At 51.4% G+C, this 24,727-nt stretch overlaps 1 pseudogene; it reads right to left on the bottom strand.

Annotated features, from left to right (window-relative positions):
- Positions 1-348: 348 nt before the first annotated feature.
- LOC135405044 (zinc finger protein 883-like) overlaps positions 349-24,727 on the bottom strand; it is a 282,116-nt pseudogene continuing 257,737 nt past the window's right edge.

Genomic DNA, 24,727 nt, shown 5'->3' with positions numbered 1-24,727 from the left:
TCAAGCTGGCAAAAAAGCAATAATTCTTAATTAGAGATGGATGGAACTCCCCCAGACCAACACTGGTGGAGAGATCTCTGCTCTCAACCTCCAGCACTGACACTGGGGGGGTCCCCAGCCACGGCAGGAATCTCCACACACCCCACAAGAAGGGTTCTGATGGAAGAACATGCCCCTGTGAAAGGGGACTGGCCCTTTGTGGTCGAAACGGATGGACTGACAGTCACTGGACTCAGGGGTTGCTTCACCATCAGGGGGTTCATTTGCAGTGGAAGCAGCGGCCAAAGCTCTTCCTGCAGTCGGGGAACTCAAAGGACTTCTCTTACTGGTGGGTCTGTTGGTGTGTGGTCAAGTGAGAGCTCTGGGTGAAGCTCTTCCCACACTCCCCACACACTTGTAGGGCCTCTCCCCGGTGTGGATGCGCTGGTGGGTGACAAGGTGGGAGTTCTGCTTAAAGCCTTTCCCGCAGTCGGTGCAGCGGAAGGACCTCTCATCTGTGTGTGTCCACTCATGCCTGAGGAGATGTGAGCTGGTCTGAAACCTCTTCCCACATTCACCACACTTGTAGGACCGTTCTCCAGTGTGGATGCGTCGGTGGATGTGGAGGGTGGAGCTGTAACTGAAGCTCTTCCCACATTCCCAACACGTGTAGGGCCGTTCCCCAGTGAGCACACCACGGTGTTGGAGGAGGGTGGATCTCTGGCTGAAGCTCTTCCCACATTCCCTACAGGTGTAGTGCCGTTCCCCGGTGTGGATGTGCTGGTGTTGGATCAGGTGGGAGCTGTCCCTGAAGCTCTTCCCACATTCCATACACGGATAGGGCCGTTCCCCAGTGTGGATGTGCTGGTGGGTGCGGAGGTTGGAGCTCTGCCTGAAGCTCTTCCCACATTCACCACACATGTAGGGACGTTCCCCAGTGTGGATGTGCTGGTGGCTGAGGAGGTTGAAGCTCTTCCTGAAGCTCTTCCCACATTCCAAGCACCTGAAGGGCTTCTCCCTGCTGGGAGGCTGATCAGGGACCACCAGCTCAGAGCTCCCCCTCAAGCTCCGGCTGCCTTCCCGGCACAGGCTGGCTCTTTCCTCCTCAGAGCACCCTGGGATGGCTTTGGAGCCCCTCCTGGGGGGGGATCTCCGGCCCTTTTCCTCCCCGGTGCCTTCCTGCGCCGGGGAGCCCTTCAAAACGGCCTCTCCCACCAGGGTCTCATGGGGGGATTTGTCCTCCGGGCTCTCCGTCCTCAGCTCGGGGCCTGGGGCAGGAAGCAACAAGGACAGGCAGGGGATTTGCCTCCGGCCCACAGGGAAGGCCAAGGACATCCCCCCAACTCCGGCCCCGGCAGGACGGCGGCGCCAGCGGGGTTGTCCTGCAGCCGGGGCCATGCTCGGCTGACAGAGCCAGCACAACACCCGCCCAAAGGGACACTGACTGCCTCCTCACCTGCCTGGGGGGCCCAAGGCATCTTCCTCTTCCTCGCAGCCTCCTCCTCCATCCGCCCAAGCTTTGGAAAGGACAAATCCTGATGGGAGGGGAAAAGAAGGGGTGAGTGCGTTGGCTTGGGGGTTCCTCCTGCCCAAGTCCATCTCTAGAACTCACCGGGCATCATAAAAACCTCCAAAACACCAAGATTCAGCCCAGAAAAACCCAAACCACCGGGATTCAGGCAAAAAATCTCTCAGAAATAGCAAGATAAAGCCCCCCCCCCCCGCAAACTGCAAAAAGTTGAGATTCAGGAAAAAATACTCAAGAATATGAAAATTCTGCCTTAAAAAGCGCTCCCACGACTTCTCCCATTGTGGTCTGCCCCCTCTGGGATTCAGAGGGTCTCCCCTGTCTGGGATGCTGGGGGTCCCACTTTGGGATGCTGGGAGTGTTGGGGGTCCCAAGGCTCCCTTTTCCTCTGACTCTTGCCTTCGGAGTGCCGCGTTCCCAGACATTCCCCCTCTCCAGTTTCTCCAGTTCGTTGTCCCGGGGATCCCAGGGGTCCCCACTGTCCAGGCTTCCCCTTCTCTGCCCGCCCCCCCCCGGTTCTGGACTTTGCTGTCCAAAGGATACCAGGGGTCCCCACTGTCTTACAGTGCTGCTCTGAACCAGCAGAGCACTTGGAGAACAGATGGTGGTAAAGTGTGGTCAGTGCCAACTGTTTTAGGGCTCTTTGGCCCAAAGAAATGTCTGTGCCCTGAGAATACAGCTGGCAAGTGGGAGGCTGCTCCAGGTGTGTTGAAGAGGCCTCATGCTGTGCTCGGCCCCAGCCGTGCCTGGTACCAACACCCCCGACTGCCCCCGGCCCTGGGCAGCTCTGCTGCCACAGGCTGTGCCCTCACCGTGGCCCTGCAATGGCCCTGCCTGTCCCTCACCCGTGGCCCTGCCCACGGCCCTGTCTCTTGGCTCTCTCTCTGCCAGCTCAGTGTGGGGCACATGGGCTGGGGGTCCCTCCCAAGCCCCCCGGGCAGCCAGCGTTGGCTGGGGGGATGTGAGGGCTGGGCCTGCTCAGCACAGCCCCGGCCTCGTGCCCAGCGCCTCTTTCCTGACCCACACAAGACCTTCCCGGCCCCCCCAGGGCTCCCCTGCTGCTGCCTCTGCTCCTGGCCCTGCCTTTGCTGCTCCCTTGGCTGGGGCAGCGGCTGCAGGGGGGGGATGGCAGCAGCTTCAGCTCCACGGCACTTCCTGGGGGGAGCTCAGCCCGGGGGGGACGGGCAGGGACCTGATGGGGATGGACAGGGGCCCAGCAGGGACAGCCAGGGCCTACAGGGGAAGGCACAGGGACAACCTGGCCCCCCACACTGCCACCGCTGTCTCTGCTCCTCCTTGCAGGCTCCGTGGCCAGGCACAGTTTGTGTTCCTGGGTGCCCACCATCTCAGCACTTGCAGCCGCCCAAATCAGCAACCGCAGCTCTGCAGCAAAGCCCCAGCTCACCTGGCACACAGGGGATGGACACAGCACCTTCTCGGGGATGGGCATTCACAGCTTTGTCTTCTTCCCCACCACAGGGCTCTCCTTCCTCAGCAGCACCTCTGCCTTGCACTTTTTCTCAGCCTCACCTCAGGGACAGCTCTGGGCTCACCTCCGCGCCACTTCTCAGCCTCACCTCAGGGCCTGGGCTCAAGGATAGGAACCTGCAGGGAGGGGACATCAGGTGCAAGCTGAGGGCTGCCTGCTTGCACTGGCCTCTGGCCTTTTTTCTCCTTCTACAACCAGCCCACAACTCAGCCTGCTTTGCTAACACCACACATTTACACACTAACCTTGGAGACATATATGGACAGACATCTCTATCACCCTGGGGATAGAGCCTCAAGCATGTGCTGCCATAGGAATGGGAATCAGAGAATCACACAATCAGCCACGTTGGAAAAGACCTCTGAGATCATCAAGTCCAACCCTGGATCCAACCCCGCCATGCTTCCCAGACCATGGCACTGAGGCCACATCCACTCTCACCTTCAACACCTCCAGGGACGCTGACTCCACCCCCTCCCTGCCCAGCCCATTCCAAGGCCTGATGACTCTCCCCCGAAAAAATTGCTTCCTCATATCCAACCTAAACCTCCCCTGGCACAGCTCAAGACCCAGCCCTCTTGACCTACTGCTGCTTCCTGGCACAACAGCCCCACCCCCACCTGGCTCCAACCTCCTGGCAGGGACTTGCAGACAGTCAGGAGGTCTCCCCTGAGCCTCCTCTTCTCCAGCCTCAACACCCCCAGCTCCCTCAGCCTCTCCTCACACCACTTGTGCTCCACTCCCTTCCCCAGCCTCGCTGCTCTTCTCTGCACCTGCTCCAGCCCCTCCAGGGCCTTCCTCAACTCAGGGGCCCAGAGCTGGACACAGCACTCCAGGGGTGGCCTCACCAGTGCTCAGTCCAGCCCAACAATCCCTTCCCTGCTCCTGCTGACACACTCTTCCTCACACAGGACACCATCCATTGGCCCTCTTGGCCACCTCTGCCTCCTGTTCAGCTGCCTGAGTGTGGCCACCTCTGCCATTGGCCACACTCTGCCTCCTGTTCAGCTGCCTGTCCATCCACACTCCCAGCTCCCTTTCTGCCTGCCTGCTCTCCAGCCACTCTGGCCCCAGCCCGGGGGGCTGACGGGGCTTCTTGTGGCCAAAGGGCAGGACCCGGCCCTTGGCCTGCTTGACCCTCATCCCCTTGCAATCAGCCCATGGATCCAGCTTGGCCAGGTCCCTCTGCAGAGCTCTCCTGCCTTCCAGCACATCAACACACCCCCAGCTTGGTGTCACCTGAACATTTGCTGATGAAATGCCTGGTTCTGCAGCAGCTGCAGATGCTCAAGGGGCAGCAGGACCAAGTCAGGGGCCTGGGGGGGCTTTGGGGTGCGGGAGGGCCCTGGGGGAGCTGGGGAGGGGCTTTGGGGATTGGGGGTACAAACCAGTACAGATCAGTACAGACCAGGACAGACCAGTACCTCCTCACTGCTCCCCAGAGCTCTCCTGGAGCTGGGCCACGTTGTCCTGGGACACCTGAGCCCCCCCCAGTGCCCTCCCAGTACAGCCCAGTGCCCCCAGTACAGCCCACACTGTGCTCCTGTCCCAGGGTGCCCCCCTCTTTGGGGGGGGGGTTGGAATAGATTTGAGGGGGGGGCTGGGGGAGGTTTGAAGGGATCTGGGGGTTTGGATGGGGATTTGGGGGCGTTTAGGGGTCTTTGGGTGTATTTGGGGGAGTTAAAACAGGTTTTGGGGGCATTTGGGCATCAAAGGGGTCTGTGGGGGGAGGGGACTAAAGGGAAAATGAAGGTTAAGGGACATATGGGGAGGTTAAAGAGGTTTGGGGGGGAGGTGAGGGGCTGCACCAAGAGCAGCTGAGTCCTGAGACCTCCCCAGTGTCCTCAAGACCCTCTTGGTGTTCCTAATTCCCCCTTGACACTCCAAGACAAGCCTGGTGTCTCCAGTGTCCCCAGGGCCTCCCCATTGCCATTATTCCCCTCTTGACACCCCCAATTCCACTGGCCCCAAGCCCCATCCCTGATGTCCCCAACCCTCCATCTCACCCTAGGAGCCCCCCCTGGACCCTTTGACCCCAAAAATGCCCCCCCACACGCTCACAGAAAGGCCAAGGGCATCTGGGGACACCTTGGGGACAGTTGGGGGGCTTTGCAGGGCACTGAGTGATTACTGGAGGATACTAAGACACACTGGGGGGAACCAGAGGGCACTGGGAGGGACTAGAGGCTTACTGAGGGATCCTGGGAGGGCACTGGGAGGGACTTGGGAGTTACTGGGGGATTATCAGGACACAGGGAGAGACACTGGCAGGTTACTGGGCCATACTGGGGGTTACTGGGTGCTCACTGGAACATCACTGGGCCATACTGGGGGGCAGTGGGAGGTCACTGGGACACACTGGCTGGTCACTGAGGGGGTTACTGGGCCGTACTGAGGGGCACTGGGAGCCCCTTACACGGATGCGGTACATCTCCCCCCCGGACTTTGGGGGGCACCCCCAGGACTCCTTCCCCTGGGGGCTGGGAGATCCCCTGAACCCCACTGCTGGGCTTTAGGGAACCCCCGGGCCCCAGTCCCTTTGGGGTCTCTGTGTGCTGCGTGTTGGGGGTCTCTGGGGTTCGGGGGGGGCATTGGGATCCCCTTTCCCTGGGGTCGGTCCGCCGGGCCGGCAGGGGGCGCTGTGACGGGAGCGGTAATGGCGGGTCGCGGGTCATGCCGGCGGGTAGCGCCTGCGCGCCTGCGCAGTGCAGCCAGGGCGCTGGGACAGCCCCACCCCCCCCTCCCGCGCGGGTTCCAGGCCCCGCGCTCTGACCCTCGGGAACCCCCGAACCCCTCGGCTAACCCCTCCCGAGCCCTCCAGCCTTTCCACCCACAGCCGCGCTTCCCGCAGCCCCGAGCGGATCCCCAGAATCGCGCTCTCCGAGCGCAGCCGCACCTCCACCGCTACCGCTGCCCCGCAGACAACATGGCGCTCTGCGCACGCCCCGCCTCTCGAGCCCCCGCCGCAGCCAATCAGCGCTCGGCCCGTCCCCGCCCCGTCCCTGCCGGCCCCGCCCTGTCGGGTGAGCGGGGCGGGCACGGCGGGAAAGCGGCGGGGGGGAAAGAGCGGGGGGGACCCCAAAGGGAGCGCGAGGGGTGGGGGGTCACCTCCAAAGGGAGCTGGGGGGAGCCGGGCTTTGAAGGGACTGCTTTTCCATACTGCCATGCTTATCCCGCATGTGCACACTTCTCTCCTGCTGGGATCTGGCCCAGACAAACCTGAAAATACCTGGAAGTGCCGCCTCCACCAGCACTTCCTCCACAGCTGCTTTCAAGGATTTCTCTTCAATTTGCCAAGGAAATGCTTCCAGATCATACTTCCATCTACAAGTCAGAACAGCAGCCTGCACCAGGACTCCTGCTTGTTTTCCCTGCACTTGCTGACAGGAGGTGCAGAGGCAGGATGTCAGCACTTCTTCATTACCAACAGCCTTAACGGGGCATGACTCCACTTTTTAACCTTGGAAGGAGAGCAGCTTTTCCTTTTCCTCTCCTATTTTTTGGGTTTAGTTTTTTTTTACCTTCTGAATAAAAGAACACATGTGTAAATTGAAATAATCTGAACCCAACTTTTAAGAAGACTGACACCTTTGAGCAGCTTCCTCTTAACCCTCTCTCCATGTTGGAGGAGTGGCCAGATGAAGTTACCAGCCCATCCTGGCTTCCAGAATGGCACAGCTGGTGGTCAGAGATTCATCTCACAGTTATCTAGAATATGCCCAAACTTGTTCTGCCCTTCCTAATTCCTAACTCAGACCAATGGCTCCAAACCCAGCATCTGGGAGGCTGATTAGGTTGGCAAGAACATTTCCCTGTGTGATAACAGTGTGGGCACAAGGACTGGGAGTGTGTCATAAGAAATCTGACTTGCATACATGGGGTAGGAGACAAAAAAAAACACAGATAAGCAGAAAATGTTTGCAAGGAAGAATTGGCAGCAAATCTGTCAGAAGATTAGTGCAGGTGACTATCAAATACAGGAGAAAACATGATGAAAGGAGTAACTCATGACTCTTTATCTGAGCTATGAAATGAACAGTAACTTCAGCCACTGATGATTTTTTTTAAATACAGAAGTGAGTTTGCAGTTGTAGCATTTTCCACATTAAAGCCTACAGCTGGTAAATAATAAAATAAGCAATTAAAAAGCAATCAAGCTTGCTGCATGAAAACCTCTCAAACAGGCTGCTTCAAACAACAACAGTCTTCTTGCTCCCCTCCTTCCCCCAAGCCTCAAAACTTCACCACATCTCAGGTCTGTACTACTCACACACATCACTTGGCAGAGGAAAGCCACACAAAACAAAAGATAAAGAATAATTACTTGTTTTGGTAGGTACTGATGGTCACGTGTGTTGAATGGGAGGTCCCAAGAGGAGTGTCAGCTTGGTGGATGGTCCCTCTTGGAAATACAGTAAGTCACCTGGCTGCAAGAAAATTGATATATTCAGGGCACCAGGTCAAACCTTACTGCAGTCAGAGAAAATACTCTCTGAGCAGACAGTCTGACAATATATATCCTTTAGAATCACAAAATGGAGCAGTCCTGCAATGTACACTTTAATAACATAAAGAACACCAAGCCAGAAGTTCAGAACCTTAAACTTTCCAACCTGCTGTCAATATTTGCTGAAAACGTGAAACAAGCTTTTTAACATCACAGAACACACAGACTCCCACTGAGCTGCAGGAAGAGGACAAAGAAGCAGCTGAGATGGACCTGCTGGCAACACAGTGGGCTGGCAGAGGAGCAGTGAAATGGGGATTTGGTCAGATCACATCAAAAGAAAAGGCTAGTATTCCACGAGAAAAGCCAAATATTCTGTAAAAATGGTAATCTGTTACAATACTGTTGTCTGAGATTTTCAGTTAAAGCACTTAAAAAACAGGTACGACCTTCCTCCTCCTCCTCCCTATCTTTCTTCTCACCTATGTAAATTAAAACTCCACACTGAAAAAAAACTAGATAAGGAAAGTCAAGACAAGAAAGGTGTAAAGCACATAAAATTGCCTCCAAGAAGGAAATAAAAGTTTATTTATGGCTTGTCCTGTAAACACCTATAGAGTTGGACAGCACAGTCAAAGAAAACTGCCTTCCTTACCAGAGTGGGGACTACACCAACCAAGAGTATTCTGAATTCTCTTCATTTGAAAGATGGAGAAAGAAAATATTCTAGAAAGATGTTTAGGGAGGAAATAGAGTCAAACAACAGCATCCCTCTCAGAGGCAGCCACAAAGAGACAACCAAACTTTGACACCAGCCACCCAGAAGAAATGGGTCACAGGAAGTGAACAACAGCAAACAGAAGAAAAATAAATTAAAAACTTGGATAACTTTTAAGCCCATCATTATTCTATAAAAATGAAAGGCACTGAAGTCTGGTCCAAAATATTCCAGAAATGAAAAAGGGAACTGTAGTTTACTAGACTTTGCATTACCCAGTACACGATGACGATTGAATATTCCCCTCTGTCAAACAACACAGCTCATGATGTCAGCATCCCATCCAATGGGTCACACTATTCCTAAAACACCTACACCATCCAACATGTCACACTATTCCTCAAACACCTACACCCAAATGCAGCTCTGGACACTGAGAAGAGCAGAGAGAGGCTCCAGAACAGGCCAAAAGGCAGAGAAACTCCTGAGGATTCCAACATGGAGCAGCACCACCAGCTGGACAAGTACCACTTCAAAAGCAGGTAAAACAGAACAGGACAAGCACCAGATTCCCTGCTGACACTCAGTAATCTTCATGAAATGTTCCTTTTATTCCAAAAATCAACCACCAACCAAACACTTGAATTTCACGTTTGGAAAAAGGAAGAGCAATTAATACAGCAAGTTTATGTGGGGTTTGGTTCATGCTTTTCTTTATCAGCCAAGGATAAATATTTAAATCTCATTCACCAGAACACTGACAATGTTCAGTGCAGCAGTAAGTCTCAGTGCACAGAAGGATTAGCCTGAGGGATTACAGGCAGCATGTAAAAGCATAAAAATGTAAAAGCATAAAAATGTTTTAGAACCATACACAAATCCAGTGTTTTTTCTGCACACAACTCCACAAACATGACCTAGGAGTCAGGGTGCCCAACCTGGAGAGTACTAGTCAATTTACAGAAATAACTGGGGGTTTTGGCCCATTATTTAAATACTAGAAGCAAAGGATACCTTTAAAAAAGGATATAGACAACTATCACCCAAATTTCTCGTGCTCGCAGTGTGCAAACCCTCCCCTCAGTTTCACAGCCACAATCACTGCCTTCAAGAAATGGACCACTTTTAACTTTTCTGGCAATCACAGCCCAGACCACCTAAGGCAATGAAATTCTCATACCTTTAATATGAACTCATGTGTGGGATTCCCAATCCTATCTTCTGATTCCACATCATATTCCCGAGCTAAAGGCACCCTTGGTTTATAGAGCCGCCAGTGTTTCTCGCCTTCCAGCTGAAGGATAAACACCTGCAAAAGACCATAAATCCAAATCCATAAGGAAGTAATTCCTTTCCCATTAATTTTTAGATAGCTACAACTCAGAGAAATTTAAATTTGAACTAATTTTTTTTGTCTCTATTTAGAGACAACAGACAGAGGAGTTGTGAAGTGGGATCTGTTTTATCCTAAGGCAGGCATTTGGAAATCCCTGTTTCTCTCCAGTCACTTAAGTAAGTGCTAGAGAACTAACCCAAAAGGAACATCTGCCACACAAATAGCCAAAATTTCAGGTGAAAGAGGCTTATCCCCAACAGAGCATCAGAAACCTCTATAGGGTGCCCAATGGGGGTAGATGGTATGAGTTAGAAATGCTGGATGTGAGGCTGCTGAATAAGAAGCATAAGGAAAATGAAACTCCAGGTGTATTGAATGGAAATGAAAATATTAAAAAGCAAAATATACATATAAGGATTGGACTTTTTGATTTGGTTTAAGTGGGATAGTCCAATTTTTTCTTTATAACGCAGTGTATATTTGTATGTTTCTTTTAGAAGCTGATTTAAAATGCATTTGGACCACAGGAATTCATCATATCAGTAACTTCTTAAAAACAGTAGGACCAACAAGCACAACCAGTCTGCTGTTACAGTCCAGCTGAAGAAAGAGCAAGTACTTAGTAAAGGAAAAAGGACTTGTAAATTCTTGGGGCCTGAATGAAGTGAAAATGAAAAAACAGGTGCTAGAAAGCTTCTGCAGCTGTGAAAACAAACTTCTCTTTTTATCTAAGGGAAATACCAGGTCTGGAAAACCCAGTTTACATGCTATTATGATTAGATATTACTATTAGTAAATTTTCAGCAAAAATATGTAAGAAAAACGACTACAAGGAAACACAAATTAAAAAAAACAAACATTTTCCTATAATGTTTAGTGGGGGGGAGGGTTAGAAGCACACACACAACAGCAAACACTGCCATCAGCAAAAGCCCATGCACAATTTCACAGGCAAGGTTGTGCTGTCCTACCTCAACATCATCATAGTGAGGAGGAAGGCCCTGGGATCCCTGGGCAGTGATGTAAACATTGGACCCCACCAGAGACCCAAAGGAGCACTCCAGCTTCTCCTGAATCTTCCACAGCTCCTCCTGTAAAAAAAAAAGATGCTGTTACTTGCTGAAGAGCTCAGCCAAGCCCAGCCCACATCCTCCCCATGGCTTGGGAAGAATGATCACATCAGGGACACAGAGGCTGGGAAGGAAGGTGCTCTGTACCAGTGTTTCTCCTGAAGGAGAGCACTGGAGATGCAAAGGGGATCTGCCATGAGAGTCATTGCTAAGCCAAAAAGTCTAGTGCCCCAACCTGGGTTTGTTCTCTTCCCTGTGCCATCTTTAGGCTGCACAACCAGACAGACAAGGCTGAACAGAGGAAAATAATCCCACAAACAGCAAAACACCATAAGACAATAAGCACATGCAGGACCTGCATTCTCTCACCAGAGAGAACATACAAAGGTTAGAGACCTTTCCCCAGTTACTCCAATCATTTGGGAATATTCAAAACCAAACTTGACTCATCCACACCCCACATGTGACAGACAAGGCACCGAAGGGAAACAGCAGAACGTGCCAAGTACCAGATCCACACAAGTGCAGCTTGGCCATTAAAGCTGACAGCAGCCAGGAACACTATACCTGGGACTCAGCTTGTGTTTGGGATCTTATTTGGGTCCACCTCACAATTCAATTGTGTTGACACCTTCAAGACTACCTGAATCAAAGCACCTCCAAGAATCCAAGTCCTTTACACAACTGTGCAGCACCACTGTCTTGTTCTCAAACTCAAGGACTGAGAACACTCAGCTAAAATGGGCTGGTACCTTTCCATGGTGCAATTCACTGGCAAGAACACTGGAAATGTTTCACATGGTTTCACACCTTACAGCTGCATGTAATTCACTTTGCCTTCTTTATTTAAAACCTTCTTCTTTCCATTCACACACCTGCAGATATTCACATCTCGCCCATAGTACAGGCCCTGGCTGCACAGCTCCTTCAAGTCTGACAGCTGGAACAGGGACAGGCAGTAAGCAGCCACCAGGGGATCATTGCTCTGGACAAGCAGTGGCTTTTGCTCCCAGTACTCCTTGAAAAACACCTCTTCTTTGATGGGGGAGATCAAGCTCCCGAAGAGGCTGTCTGGGTTCTCAAAACTCAGGACTGAGGGAGAACAAGCTGCTTCCAGCTTTGCTCGTTTACACTGTGTCTGTGTTTCTTTTCCCATTTCAGCATGCTTCCCTCCTTTCTTGGGCATGGTTCCTGTTCAAGAGGAGAGAGGACCAAAACAATCAACCAGCAACACAACCTCAAGAGCTCACGGGCCCAGAGCAACAACTCTTACCCTACCCAGTGGGATATCAGAGTATCCCGGGAACAGCTCTGGTTTCAGAGCCTCACTATTTGCTCCAAAGCATTAACAGTTTACAGAAGACAGGGAACATTGTTAGGCCTTCCTGTTGATGCCCTGTAATTACTACATTTACAAGTTTAAAACTTGTAAAATTTACCAGTTTAAGAACTAAAAGGCCAAGATTCTGCTTTCAGTCCTGTCGAGCTGTCAAACTTTGTTTATGTAGAACAAAAAGAATTCTTTCATACAAGCACAGACATTTCATTTTGAAGCTGGAAGTCATTTACCTTGTTTTTCCCAGGCAGATAGTATGATTGTGTACCATTATGCCAAAATAAAGAAGTTGATCTACAAATGGTTTGGCTGCCAAATTCTCAGGAAAGTTAAGGGGAAAATCAAGTAACGGTAGGTAACTGTGCAAGTCTGGAAAGCCAACACCCGAGAAGTTTGAACGTGCTGATGCCATAATTTCTAAGTAAAAATGACAGCTCTACTCCCTACACCCATTTGATAGGAAATGCTATCAATTTGTTGAGATACTTTTATTTACACAGATCCCGTATTTTGAAACTTAAACTCCAGTTCTGGTATTTACATGCAGCACTAAGTTCTTCTGTGCAGCAGGACACCCTTGCTGGCCCACTAACTCCTGGGCAGTGTTTCATCAGCAGCTCCTGCACAGCCTGTCCCTCAACAGTAACCGAGGGTCACCTCAGCCCTGCAGGAGGGAATTCACATCACCTCCTTCCTGAGAGAATGAACATTCCCAACTGCAGCATGAGGCAAGGGAACGCGTAAAAAATTAAAGACTGAAAATCAGTCCCTGACTGACAGCAAGATCTGAAGATGCTGCTGAAGGCACCAAGATCTAAAGCTGACATCCCCAAATGACAGCAACACAAATGCAACCAAGCCTGGATTAATAGTTTTGAATTCCAGACCTAAATCCATTGTGCCAACCTCTCAGCTCATTCACACTGATTTAAAGAAGTTACATTCAGATATTTACTATTCATAGAACGCAGCTTCATTTACAACATGTGCTGTTCTGTAGCGTTCTGCTGGTTATTAGAGCTGTTCCAAGCCCCCTGCCATGGGCAGGGATACCTTCCACAATATCTAGTTGCTCAAAACCCCATCCAACAGGATCCAACCAGGCCTTGAGCACTGCCAGGGATGGGGCATCCACAGCTTCTCGGGGCAACCTGAGCCAATGCCTCACCACCCTCCAGCAGAAAAAAATTCTCCCTTACATTTAGTCTAAACCTAAACCGTTCAGCTTAAACCCATTGCCCCTTGTCCTGCAGCTACAGGCCCTCATAAAAAGTCCCTCTCCATCTTTCTTGCACCACTTAAGTCCTGACAGGCTGCAAGGAGGTCTCCACAGAGACTTCTCCAGATTGAGCCATCCCAACTCTCCCAGCCTGTCTCCGCAGCTGCTCCATCCCTCTCATCATCTTCCTGGCCTTCCCTGGACTTGATCCAACAGGTCTGTGCCCTTCTCAAGCTGGGAGCTCCAGAGCTGGATGCAGCGCTCCAGGTGGAGAATCACCAGAGCGCGGCAGAGGGGCAGAACCCCCTCCCTCACCCACGGCCCGCTGAATGGGATGCAGGATACGCCCGGATTTCTGGGCTGGGAGCTCAGCGCCAGCTCAGCCCCAACTTTCCATCCACCAGCACCCCCAATTCCTTCCGTGCCGGGCTGGAGGACAAACCCCAGCGCAGAACCCCACACGGGAGCAGCTGCTCCCCGCCAGGGCTGTTCCCTCCCACACCACGGCAGCTCCCTGGGAAGCGGCGGGAATACCGCCGGGCACAGCGGGAATACCGCCGGGCACAGCGGGAATAGCGCCGGGCACAGCGGGAATAGCGCCGGGCACAGCGGGAATACCGCCGGGCACAGCGGGAATAACGCCGGGCACAGCGGGAATAGCGCCGGGCACAGCGGGAATACCGCCGGGCACAGCGGGAATAGCGCCGGGCACAGCGGGAATACCGCCGGGCACAGCGGGAATAGTGCCGGGCACAGCGGGAATACCGCCGGGCACAGCGGGAATAGCGCCGGGCACAGCGGCTCCGAGGACACGCGGTGTCCTCGCTCCCCCCTCCCGGCTCCCGCCGCCTCCATCTAGCCCCTTCCCGTCCCGCGGCCCCGCACTCACCCGGGCAGGAGGGAGGATCGCGTGGGATCGGGGCGGGCCGGGATGGATCGGGGCGGGCAGGGGAGGCGAGGCCGGGCAGGATGTGCCGGCTGGAAGCGGGAGGCGGTCCTGCCGCGCTGGGAGTCACGGGAGGAGCCGCTTCCGGGCGGCCAGTAGGAAATCCGGCGGCATTCCAGTGTCATTCCAGTGTGTATTCCAGTGGGAACGCAGCAGCACTAAGGTTAATCAATCTGCTTCATACAGCGGTGCCTGGGCTTCAGCTGCGTTATTTATTTTTTTTTTACTGTACCAAAAATCTTCTTCTTAGAGTCTCCCTGAGTCTCCCTCAAAGAAAACTTTGGAATCCTCAGCGAGCACGTGAAAACTTCCCAGAAATATTTTTGGATGCCTGTTAATGGTTTGGTTTACGTTGGCTAATGATGTCAGAAACAAAAGAAAATGTTAGGTAGGCTTTGCTGAAGCTTTGTTCTTGTGTACTGGCTTGAAGGATACGAAGCAGAACTAGCAGAAATAAAAAAGGTGGATTTTGGAAACCTCAGCAGCCTTACAGTGCACGGCTGATGTTGGTACAAAGTTACACTGCCATAAGTGTAACTAGAAGGACCTTTCAATGACAGGTAAGAGAGGGGACTGTGTCCTGTCAACAACTTAAGGAGGGAGAAGAACAGAGCCTTGCACATCTCCAACACCAGTTCAAATCCTTCCCTTTACGGAAAGTGGTTTTCAGTCTTGTTCCTCCTCACAGTGTGGTTGTTACACAGTCATAACTTCTGCTTCCCTGGCACTAGCTGGATCATTTGGAACAAATGTCGTGATTCCAGTGGGTTCTGCATTCATGGATGCATCCAGCAAATTCCTGTGTGCTGAGCAGAGAAAGTGGCAAAGTATAATATGTAGAAAAGGGGGGTGGAGGAGAGAAAAAGGCAAATGCTGCTCTAAAGTTCTTGTTCCTTTCCCACCTGGACCGCTCTGTCGCCAGCTGACCAAAATGTCATGGTCACTTGAACATGAAATAAGGATTAATCAGCATGTGGCTGGGTTACCAGCAGAGAGATTTTGCCAGGGGTGAACCTACAGCTGTCCTAATTGTAGAAATGTGTACAAATTAGATAAAAAAATTTAAGTTTCTGTAGAAAGCTTTTTTTTCATAGGCCTGTGAGCTTCAAAGAAAAAGAAGACAATCTCCACTTTCTAATTCTGAGTTCATCACTACATCCCTCAACATCCAGGACATTTTGCAAAATTTATTAAACTTCAAATATTTTAATGTAAATGCTCATCAATAGTTGGGATATTCAAAGTGAAAAATAGGTCACTGTCATGAAATTCTCTTTATTTCTTTCGTGAGAATTAGCAAGCTTTGAAGAAGGAAGTAGTTCTCCAGACTTAAAAGGTTGCATCACCTAAATTAACACTCACAGGATGTTTTCTCACTACAGATGGGCGTACCAGCAGATGCTAAAAATAGAGAGGCCACATCCTGCACCTCAGCCGGTCACAGACACCATTAAAAGATGTTATTTCTGTTCCAAAAATCCACAAAGTACCTCAGCCTAACTGCCTGAACACCATCAGGGTGAATACTCAAACAAATACACATTTACATAATGGCTGTGGTGTTTTTAATTTGCTGTGGGACATAAACCCCACACATCTGACCGGTGGTGCTGGACAAGATCGTCCAGTGACGAAGGCAAGTGCTTCCAACTTCAGGGCTGTCTCTTGAGCCGCCTCTAGAGTAGAATATCAGGGAATATCTCCGCATCTCTGTTCCGTCCTGCGATAGCCTCCATCCCTTCCCCAAGCTCTGGCAGTCCTGGTGGACTGCAGCAGATTAGCCTCTGCCTAAGGGACAAAATCCAGCCTATACAGCAAGGACTTCAAGTATTTCAGTTTTGAGCCAGTAGGGCACTGCAGTACTGTTGTGTAAACACTAAATAAGGAGAAGGGGAAGGAAGAAAATAGAAACTTTTTTTTTTGGTTGCAAATAGGTTTTTTTCACGTGGGGTGAGGGTGGATATTTGGGAAAGGTTCTTCCCTCCGAGGGTGGTTGGCACTGGACCAGGCTCCCCAGGGCAGTGGTCACAGCGCCAAGCCTGGCAGAGTTCAGGCACACGGTGTGACTCTTGGGGTCGGTCCTGTGCCGGGCAAAGGCTTGGACTCGACGCTCCTCGTGGGTCCCTTCCACCTCAGCATGTTCTGTGATGGTGCGATGAGTTCCCTCTCTTTCAACACTTTTGTTCTTTTTAGGGCTCCTCGCTGCCCGGGGGCCGAAGCCCGCCTTCCGCGCGCCTGCTTCCCTGCCCGTTGTGGCGGCCGCAGCCAGGCGCTGAGTGCCCGCTCCCGGGCGGGCACGGCCGCTGGCTCCAGGAGTGGGGGGGCAGCGCCGGCGCCTCGAGGATTCCCGGGATTCCCTCGCCGGTTTCCAGGCAACGCTCCCCGCGCGCTCCTCGCTCCACGGCCGAACGTGAGCAGCCAATGGGAGGCGGCGGAGTGGGCGGGGCGAGGCGGGGATTGGGCGGGGCGGGGGCGGGGCCGAGAGGGGCGGTTGGTGGGGTTTGGGTGGGAGCGGGCGGGGCCGGGAGCGCTGCCGCTGAGCGACCCCCGGGCAGCGGCCCCCGGGCAGCGACCCCCGGGCAGCGACCCCCAGGGGAGAGACCCCCGACGAGTGGTCCCCGGTGCGCGGCCCCGGGGGAGGGACCCCCCGTGTGCGGCCCCCGGCGAGTGGCCGCTGGTGAGCGACCCCCAGTAAGTGACCCCCGGTGAGCGACCCGCGGGGAAGAAGCCCAGGTAAGTGACCCCTGGGGAGGGACCTCCGGTTAATGACCCGCGGTGAACAACCCCTGGCAAGTGATCACCGGGGAGGGACCCTTGGCAAGTGACCCCCAATAAGTGACCCCCGGTGAGTGAGCCCCGGGGACAGTCCCCCGGTGCGCGGCCCCCGGGGGTGTCTGTCCGGGGCTGGGCGCGTTCCTTCCCCGTGCAGAGCCGAGCGGGGCCGTGGCGGGAGCGGGGCCGGAGCGGAGCCGGCCGGGGGGGCAGAGGGGAGCCCTGAGCCGCCTTCTGCCGAGGGGGCTGCTGGAAAGGAGCCTGCGCTGGGAGGAGCGGGGGACGTGGCCCGAGGCTGAGGCAGGGGAGCTTCAGGTCAGCTCCTGGAGAAAGGTTTCTGGCTGTGTTTTTCAGGGGGGGGCTCGGGCACTGCAATGGGTTGCCCAGGCAGAGCCAGCACCCCGGCAGGTGTTTCAGAGGCGCCTGCATCTGGCCATGGCTGACACGCTTTAGTGGTTTGGGGGTTGCTGGGGCAGTGCTGGGCTGACAGATGGACTTGATGGAATCATGGAACGTGCTGAGCTGGGAGGGTCCCACCGGCACCGTGGAGTCCAGCTCCTGAGTTTTAGGCACCACTAAAGGAACTGAATCTGTTTGGCTCCAAAAACTCTTCTGCCCCTAGTCTACGCTGCCAAGTAAAACAAAACAGACCGTGCAAAATAAAGGCCTGTGCTCCCCCCAAAGGGAAGGCAGGCAGTTACAGACCAGGACAATAAATCAAAGCTCAGAACATATGTTCATGGTCCCCACAGTTGTATGACACATCAAACCAGTCCTCTGTTCATTACCTGTGTAGAACTCTCATCAGGAACCCCAAACTTTCTTGTGTGTATTTGTATAGATATGTATAGATATGTATAGGTAGATAGATATACATACATAGATATGTATAGGTATATATTTGTGTGTATCTCTGTAAGATTCTGTATCTTTGGATGTGATATTGGCATGCTATTGTTGTGTGGCAACAAGTGGACTTAAAAGGTTACAACACTTTAGGAGATCACCTTTCTGCTTGTGGGTCCTATTTTTTAAAGAAGGTATCAAGAAAAGAACTCTTTAGCCAAATATAAGTTAAGACATTAATCAGAGCAAATGTATTGATTTTTATTTCCAATTGTACAACAAGTCATTCAACTATTTGCATACTCCAAAGCTGGGTTGGAAACTTCTACCTCAGAAATAAGACAAACTGTTTTCTGAGGCTGTTACTGACAGCCATGGCAGAGTTTCCAATAACAACTCCCCATCCTTGAAATGCAAAGCCTGAAAAATGAAACAAGCGTTAACCTGGAATTCTGGTTGCCAGCACTGATCTGGACAGAAGTTATTAGAGAGTGTAGCAAAGCTAGCACCACAAATAACCTTGGGCTCTCTAGCACCGCTCTGCATTCATTGGTCATGGCACCAAAGTTTTGCTTTTCAACCCATCTGCTAAGGAAACCTTGCAGAACTGTGAGCTTATAACACTACTTTTCTTAGGAAGTTAGGAGGCCTTAATCCAGTGTACACAGATGAGACCCTGAAATAGGAGAGAGGCCAGTTGCTGATGATCAGTGCAGATGAGGAATGAGCTCTGCTGAGTAGGCTTCAAGCTTTGTGATTTTTACAAGTGGACTATTTCAAATCTGTTGTAGAAGAAACAGTCTTTTCTGTTTTATCAACTTTCCAATTTCAGAATACTGGAGTTTATCCCTCAAATTCAGCCTGTAGTTTCAAAAGATAAAAATCCTTACAGGAAACCTTTCAGCCTCAGTAGCCAATTGCAACATGCCCAGGGAAGTTCAGCAACAGCACCATTCATTAAATGAACTGTTCTGGACCAGCCATCCCAGAGAGATTGAGCTCCAGTGCTAAACCCCATAGAGTGCCAAGTGCCATAAGAGCTGATTTTTGGCTTCGCTGAGATTCTCTCTGGTTTAATTTGGTGTAGCTGGCACATCTGGAGCAAAGGGTCTGGGCAAAAGTACATCCTTAGAAGGGTCCAGTACAAATCATGTGGCAAGATTAGCGATTTCTCTAATTGAGGAAGTATATTAGATACAGGAATGTATTTTTCTACCTCCTCTTTCCGCACTGCTGCTGTATTCCTTCATCATGCCCTGTGAGCAGTCCCAGTGTTCTGTGATTGACGCCATAAGGGACTTGCTAACAGGGAACAAACACCTCCGAGACAAAAGGTGCCACCACAGAAAGCTCTTGCTGCACAAGAAGTGCCCAGGCTGCCCCAACAACTACACCTGAAGCCAAAGGATCCAGACTTTCTTTCCTGGTGGAAAGGGTTGCTGATTCCATTTTTTCAGCCCTGCTCTGCAATGGCCGGGCCCACCTTTTGAAAAATTCAATACAAATGAGATTCCTGCCAGACAAAAGGTGCCACCACAGAAACCTCTTGCTACCCAAAAAGTGACCAGTCTTTCCCACACAGTGCACCTCAAAGCCAAAGCTTCCAGACATTCATTCCTTAGGAAAAGAGCTGCTGTTCCCTTTTTTCTGCCCTGCTCTGCAATGGCCGGTCCCACCTCCTGGAAAATTCAATCCAAATGAAGATTCCTTCCAAACAAAAGTTGCCACCACAGAAAGCTCTTGCTGCCCAAGAAGTGCCCAGGCTGCCCCACCAAATGAACCTCAAAGCCAAACCTTCCAGACTATTTTTCCTGGGGGAAAGGGCTGCTAATTTTCCCTTTTTTTTAGCCCACTCCTGAATAGGCCAAAGGAACGCCTAAAATAGATTCCAGATAAAGATTCCTGCCAGACAAAAGTTGCCACCACAGAAAGCTCTTGCTACCCAAGAAGTGCCCATGCTGCCCAACCAACAGCGCCTCCAAGCCAAAGCTTCCAGACTTTTTTTCCAGGTAGAAGGAGCTGCTGTTCCCTTTTTTCTGCCCTGTTCTGCAATGGCCGGTCCCACCTCCAGAAAACTTTACTCCAAATGAAGATTCCTGCCACACAAAAGGTGCCACCACAGAAAGGTCTTGCTTCCCATAAAGTGCCCAGGCTACCCCAACATCTACACCTGAAGCCAAAGGATCCAAACTTTTTTTCCTGGTGGAAAGAGCTGCTGTTCCCTTTTTTCTGCCCTGCACTGCAATGGCCGGTCCCGCATCCTGAAAAATTGAATCCAACTGAAGATTCCTGCCAGACAAAAGGTGCCACCACAGAAAACTCTTCCTGCCCAAGAAGTGCCCAGGCTGCACCAGCTACACATTAAGCCAAAGCTTCCAGACTTTTTTTCCTTAAGGAAAGAGCTGCTGTTCCCTTTTTTCAGGACTGCGCTGCAATGGCAGGTTCCACATCCTGAAAACTTGAATCCAGATGAAGATTCCTTCCAAACCAACGGTGCAACCACAAAAACTCTTCCTCCCCAAGAAGTGCTCAAGCTGCCCGAACAACTGCACCTGAAGTCAAAGCTTCCAGACTTTTTTTCCTGGTGGAAAGAGTTGCTAATCCCATTTTTTTAGCCCTTTCCTGTATTGGCCAAAGTAACTCCTTAAATAGACTCCAGATGAAGATTCCTGCCAGACAAAAGGTGCCACCACAGAAAGCTCTTTGCTGCCCAAGAAGTGACCAGGCTGCCCCAACAACTGCACCTGAAAGCCAAAGCTTCCAGACTAATTTTCCTGGCGGAAAGAGCTGCTGTTCCCTTTTTTCAGCCCTGCTCTGCAAAGGCCTGTCCCACCTCCTGAAAACTTCAATCCAAATGAAGATTCCTGCCAGACAAAAGGTGCCACCACAGAAGGGTCTTGCTGCCAAGAAGTGCCCAGGTTGCACCAACATCTACACCTGAAGCCAAACCTTCCAGACTTTTTTTCCTGGTGGAAAGAGCTGCTGTTCCCTTTTTGCAGGCCTGCGCTGTAATGGCCAGTCCCACCTCCTGAAAAATTGAATCCAACTGAAGATTCCTGCCAGACAAAAGGTGCCACCACAGAAAGGTCTTCCTGCCAAAGAAGTGCCTAGGCTGCCCCAACAACTGAACCTCAAAGTCAAAGCTTCCAGACTATTTTTCCTGAGGGAAAGGGCTGCTAATTCCCTTATTTTTACCCCACTCCTGAATAGGTCAAAGTAACATCCAAAATCGACTCCAGATAAAGATTCCTGCCAGACAAAAGGTGCCACCACAGAAAATTCTTGCTGCCCAAGAAATGCCCAGGCTGCCCCAACAACTGCACCTCAAAGCTTCCAGACTTTTTTTCCTGATGGAAACAGCTGCTGTTCCCTTTTTTCAGCCCTGCGCTGCAATGGCCGGTCCCACCTTCTGGAAAATGGAATGTAAATGAAGATTCCTGCCAGACAAAAAGTGCCACCACAGAAGGGTCTTGCTGCCCAAGAAGTGCCCAGGCTGCCCCAACAAGTGCACCTCAAAGCCAAAGCTTCCAGCCTTTTTTTCCTGGTGGAAGGAGATGCTGTTCCCTTTTCTGTGCCCTGCGCTGCAGTGACCGGTCACACCTTCTGAAAACTTCAATCCAAATGAAGATTCCTGCCTAACAAAAGGTGCCACCACAGAAAGTTCTTGCTGCCAGAGAAGTGCCCAGGCTGCCCCAACAACTGCACCTCAGAGCTTCCAGACTTTTTTTCCTGGTGGAAAGAGCTGCTGTTCCCTTTTTTCTGCCCTGCGCTGTAATGGCCGGTCCCAACTCCTGAAAAGTTCAGTCCAAATGAAGATTCCTTCCAAACAAAAGGTGCCACCACAGAAAGCTCTTCCACCCAAGAAATGCCCAGGCTGCCCCACCGAATGAACTCAAAGTCAAACCTTCCAGACTATTTTTCCTGAGGGAAAGGGCTGCTAATTCCTTTTTTTTTAGCCCACTCATGAGTAGGTCAAAGTAACACCCAAAATAGACTCCAGATAAAGATTCCTGGCAGACAAAAGGTGCCACCACAGGAAGCTCTTTGCTGCCCAAGAAGTGCCCAGGCTGCCCCAACAACTGCACCTGAAAGCCAAAGCTTCCAGACTCTTTTTCCTGGTGGAAAGAGCTGCTGTTCCCTTTTTGCAGGCCTGCGCTGTAATGGCCGGTCCCACCTCCTGAAAAATTGAATCCAACTGAAGATTCCTGCCAGACAAAAGGTGCCACCACAGAAAGTTCTTGCTGCCCAAGAAGTGCCTAGGCTGCCCCACCAACTACACCTGAAGCCAAAGCTTCCAGACATTTTTTCCTTAGGAAAAGAGCTGCTGTTCCCTTTTTTCTGCCCTGTGCTGCAATGGCCGGTCCCACCTCCTGAAAAATTGAATCCAACTGAAGATTCCTGCCAGACAAAAGGTGCCACCAAAGAAAACACTTCCTGCCCAAGAAGTGCCCAGGCTGCCCCAACAACTGAACCTCAAAGTCAAAGCTTCCAGACCATTTTTCCTGAGGGAAAGGGCTGCTAATTCCCTTATTTTTACCCCACTCCTGAATAGGTCAAAGTAACATCCAAAATCGACTCCAGATAAAGATTCCTGCCAGACAAAAGGTGCCACCACAGAAAATTCTTGCTGCCCAAGAAGTGCCCAGGCTGCCCCAACAACTACACCTGAAGCCAAAGCTTCCAGACATTTTTTCCTTAGGAAAAGAGCTGCTGTTCCCTTTTTTCTGCCCTGTGCTGCAATGGCCGGTCCCACCTTCTGAAAAATTGAATCCAAATAAAGATTCCTGCCAGACAAAAGGTACCACCACAGAAACTCTTCCTGCCCAAGAAGTGCCCAGGCTGCCCCAAGAACTGCACCTGAAGCCAAAGCTTCCAGACTTTTTTTCCTGGTGGAAAGAGCTGCTAATTCCCTTTTTTTTAGCCCTTTCCTGTATAGGCCAAAGTAACTCCTTAAATAGACTCCAGATGAAGATTCCTGCCGGACAAAAGGTGCCACCACAGCAAGTTCTTGCTGCCCAAGAAGTGCCCAGGCTGCCCCACCAAATGAACTCAAAGTCAAACCTTCCAGACTATTTTTCCTGAGGGAAAGGGCTGCTAATTCCCTTTTTTTTGGCCCACTCCTGAATAGGTCAAAGGAACACCCAAAATAGACTCCAGATAAAGATTCCTGGCAGACAAAAGGTGCCACCACAGGAAGCTCTTGCTGCCCAAGAAGTGCCCAGGCTGCCCCAACAACTGCACCTCAAAGCCAAAGCTTCCAGACTCTATTTCCTGGTGGAAAGAGCTGCTGTTCCTTTTTTTCTGCCCTGCGCTGCAATGGCCGCACCAACCTCCTGAAAAATTGAATCCAACTGAAGATTCCTGCCAGACAAAAGGTACCACCACAGAATGTTCTTGCTGCCCAAGAAGTGCCCAGGCTGCCCCAACATCTACACCTGAAGCCAAAGCTTCCATCCATTTTTTCATGGTGGAAAGAGCTGCTGTTCCCTTTTTGCAGGCCTGCGCTGCAATGGCCGGTCCCACCTCCTGAAAAATTGAATCCAACTGAAGATTCCTGCCAGACAAAAGGTGCCACCACAGAAAGTTCTTGCTGCCCAAGAAGTGCCTAGGCTGCCCCACCAACTACACCTGAAGCCAAAGCTTCCAGACATTTTTTCCTTAGGAAAAGAGCTGCTGTTCCCTTTTTTCTGCCCTGTGCTGCAATGGCCGGTCCCACCTCCTTAAAACTTCAATCCAAATGAAGATTCCTGCCTAATAAAAGGTACCACCACAGAAACTCTTCCTGCCCAAGAAGTGCCTAGGCTGCCCCACATACTACACCTGAAGTCAAAGCTTCCAGACATTTTTTCCTGATGGAAAGAGCTGGTATTCCCTTTTTTCAGGCTAGCACTGCAATGGCCAGTCCCACCTCCTTAAAACTTCAATCCAAATGAAGATTCCTGCCTAATAAAAGGTGCCACCACAGAAAGCTCTTCCTGCCCAAAAAGTGCCCAGGCTGCCCCAAGAACTGCACCTGAAGCCAAAGGTTCCAGACTTTTTTTCCTGGTGGAAAGAGCTGCTGTTCCCTTTTTGCAGGCCTGCGCTGTAATGGCCGGTCCCACCTTCTGAGAAATTCAATCCAACTGAAGATTCCTGCCAGACAAAAGGTGCCACCACAGAAAGGTCTTCCTGGCCAAGAAGTGCCTAGGCTGCCCCACCAACTACACCTGAAGCCAAAGCTTCCATCCATTTTTTCCTGGTGGAAGGAGATGCTGTTCCCTTTTCTGTGCCCTGCGCTGCAGTGACCGGTCCCACCTCCTGAAAAATTCAATCCAAATGAAGATTCCTGCCTAACAAAAGGTGCCACCACAGAAAGTTCTTGCTGCCAGAGAAGTGCCCAGGCTGCCCCAACAACTGCACCTCAAAGCTTCCAGACTTTTTTTCCTGGTGGAAAGAGCTGCTGTTCCCTTTTTGCAGGCCTGCGCTGTAATGGCCGGTCCCAATTCCTGAAAAGTTCAGTCCAAATGAAGATTCCTTCCAAACAAAAGGTGCCACCACAGAAAGCTCTTCCTCCCAAGAAGTGCCCAGGCTGCCCCAACAACTGAACCTCAAAGTCAAACCTTCCAGACTATTTTTCCTGAGGGAAAGGGCTGCTAATTCCTTTTTTTTTAGCCCACTCATGAATAGGTCAAAGTAACACCCAAAATAGACTCCAGATAAAGATTCCTGGCAGACAAAAGGTGCCACCACAGGAAGCTCTTTGCTGCCCAAGAAGTGCCCAGGCTGCCCCAACAACTGCACCTCAAAGCCAAGGCTTCCAGACTCTTTTTCCTGGTGGAAAGAGCTGCTGTTCCTCTTTTTCTGCCCTGCGCTGCAATGGCCGCACCAACCTCCTGAAAAATTGAATCCAGCTGAAGATTCCTGACAGACAAAAGGTGCCACCACAGAAAGTTCTTGCTGCCCAAGAAGTGCCCAGGCTGCCCCAACATCTACACCTGAAGCCAAAGCTTCCAGACTTTTTTTCCTGGTGGAAAGAGCTGCTGTTCCCTTTTTGCAGGCCTG

Source organism: Pseudopipra pipra, chromosome W, assembly GCF_036250125.1.
Source record: "Pseudopipra pipra isolate bDixPip1 chromosome W, bDixPip1.hap1, whole genome shotgun sequence".
Lineage (NCBI taxonomy): Eukaryota > Metazoa > Chordata > Aves > Passeriformes > Pipridae > Pseudopipra > Pseudopipra pipra.
Note: the sequence above shows the minus strand (reverse complement) of the source record. Positions and strands in the feature narration are given on the sequence as shown.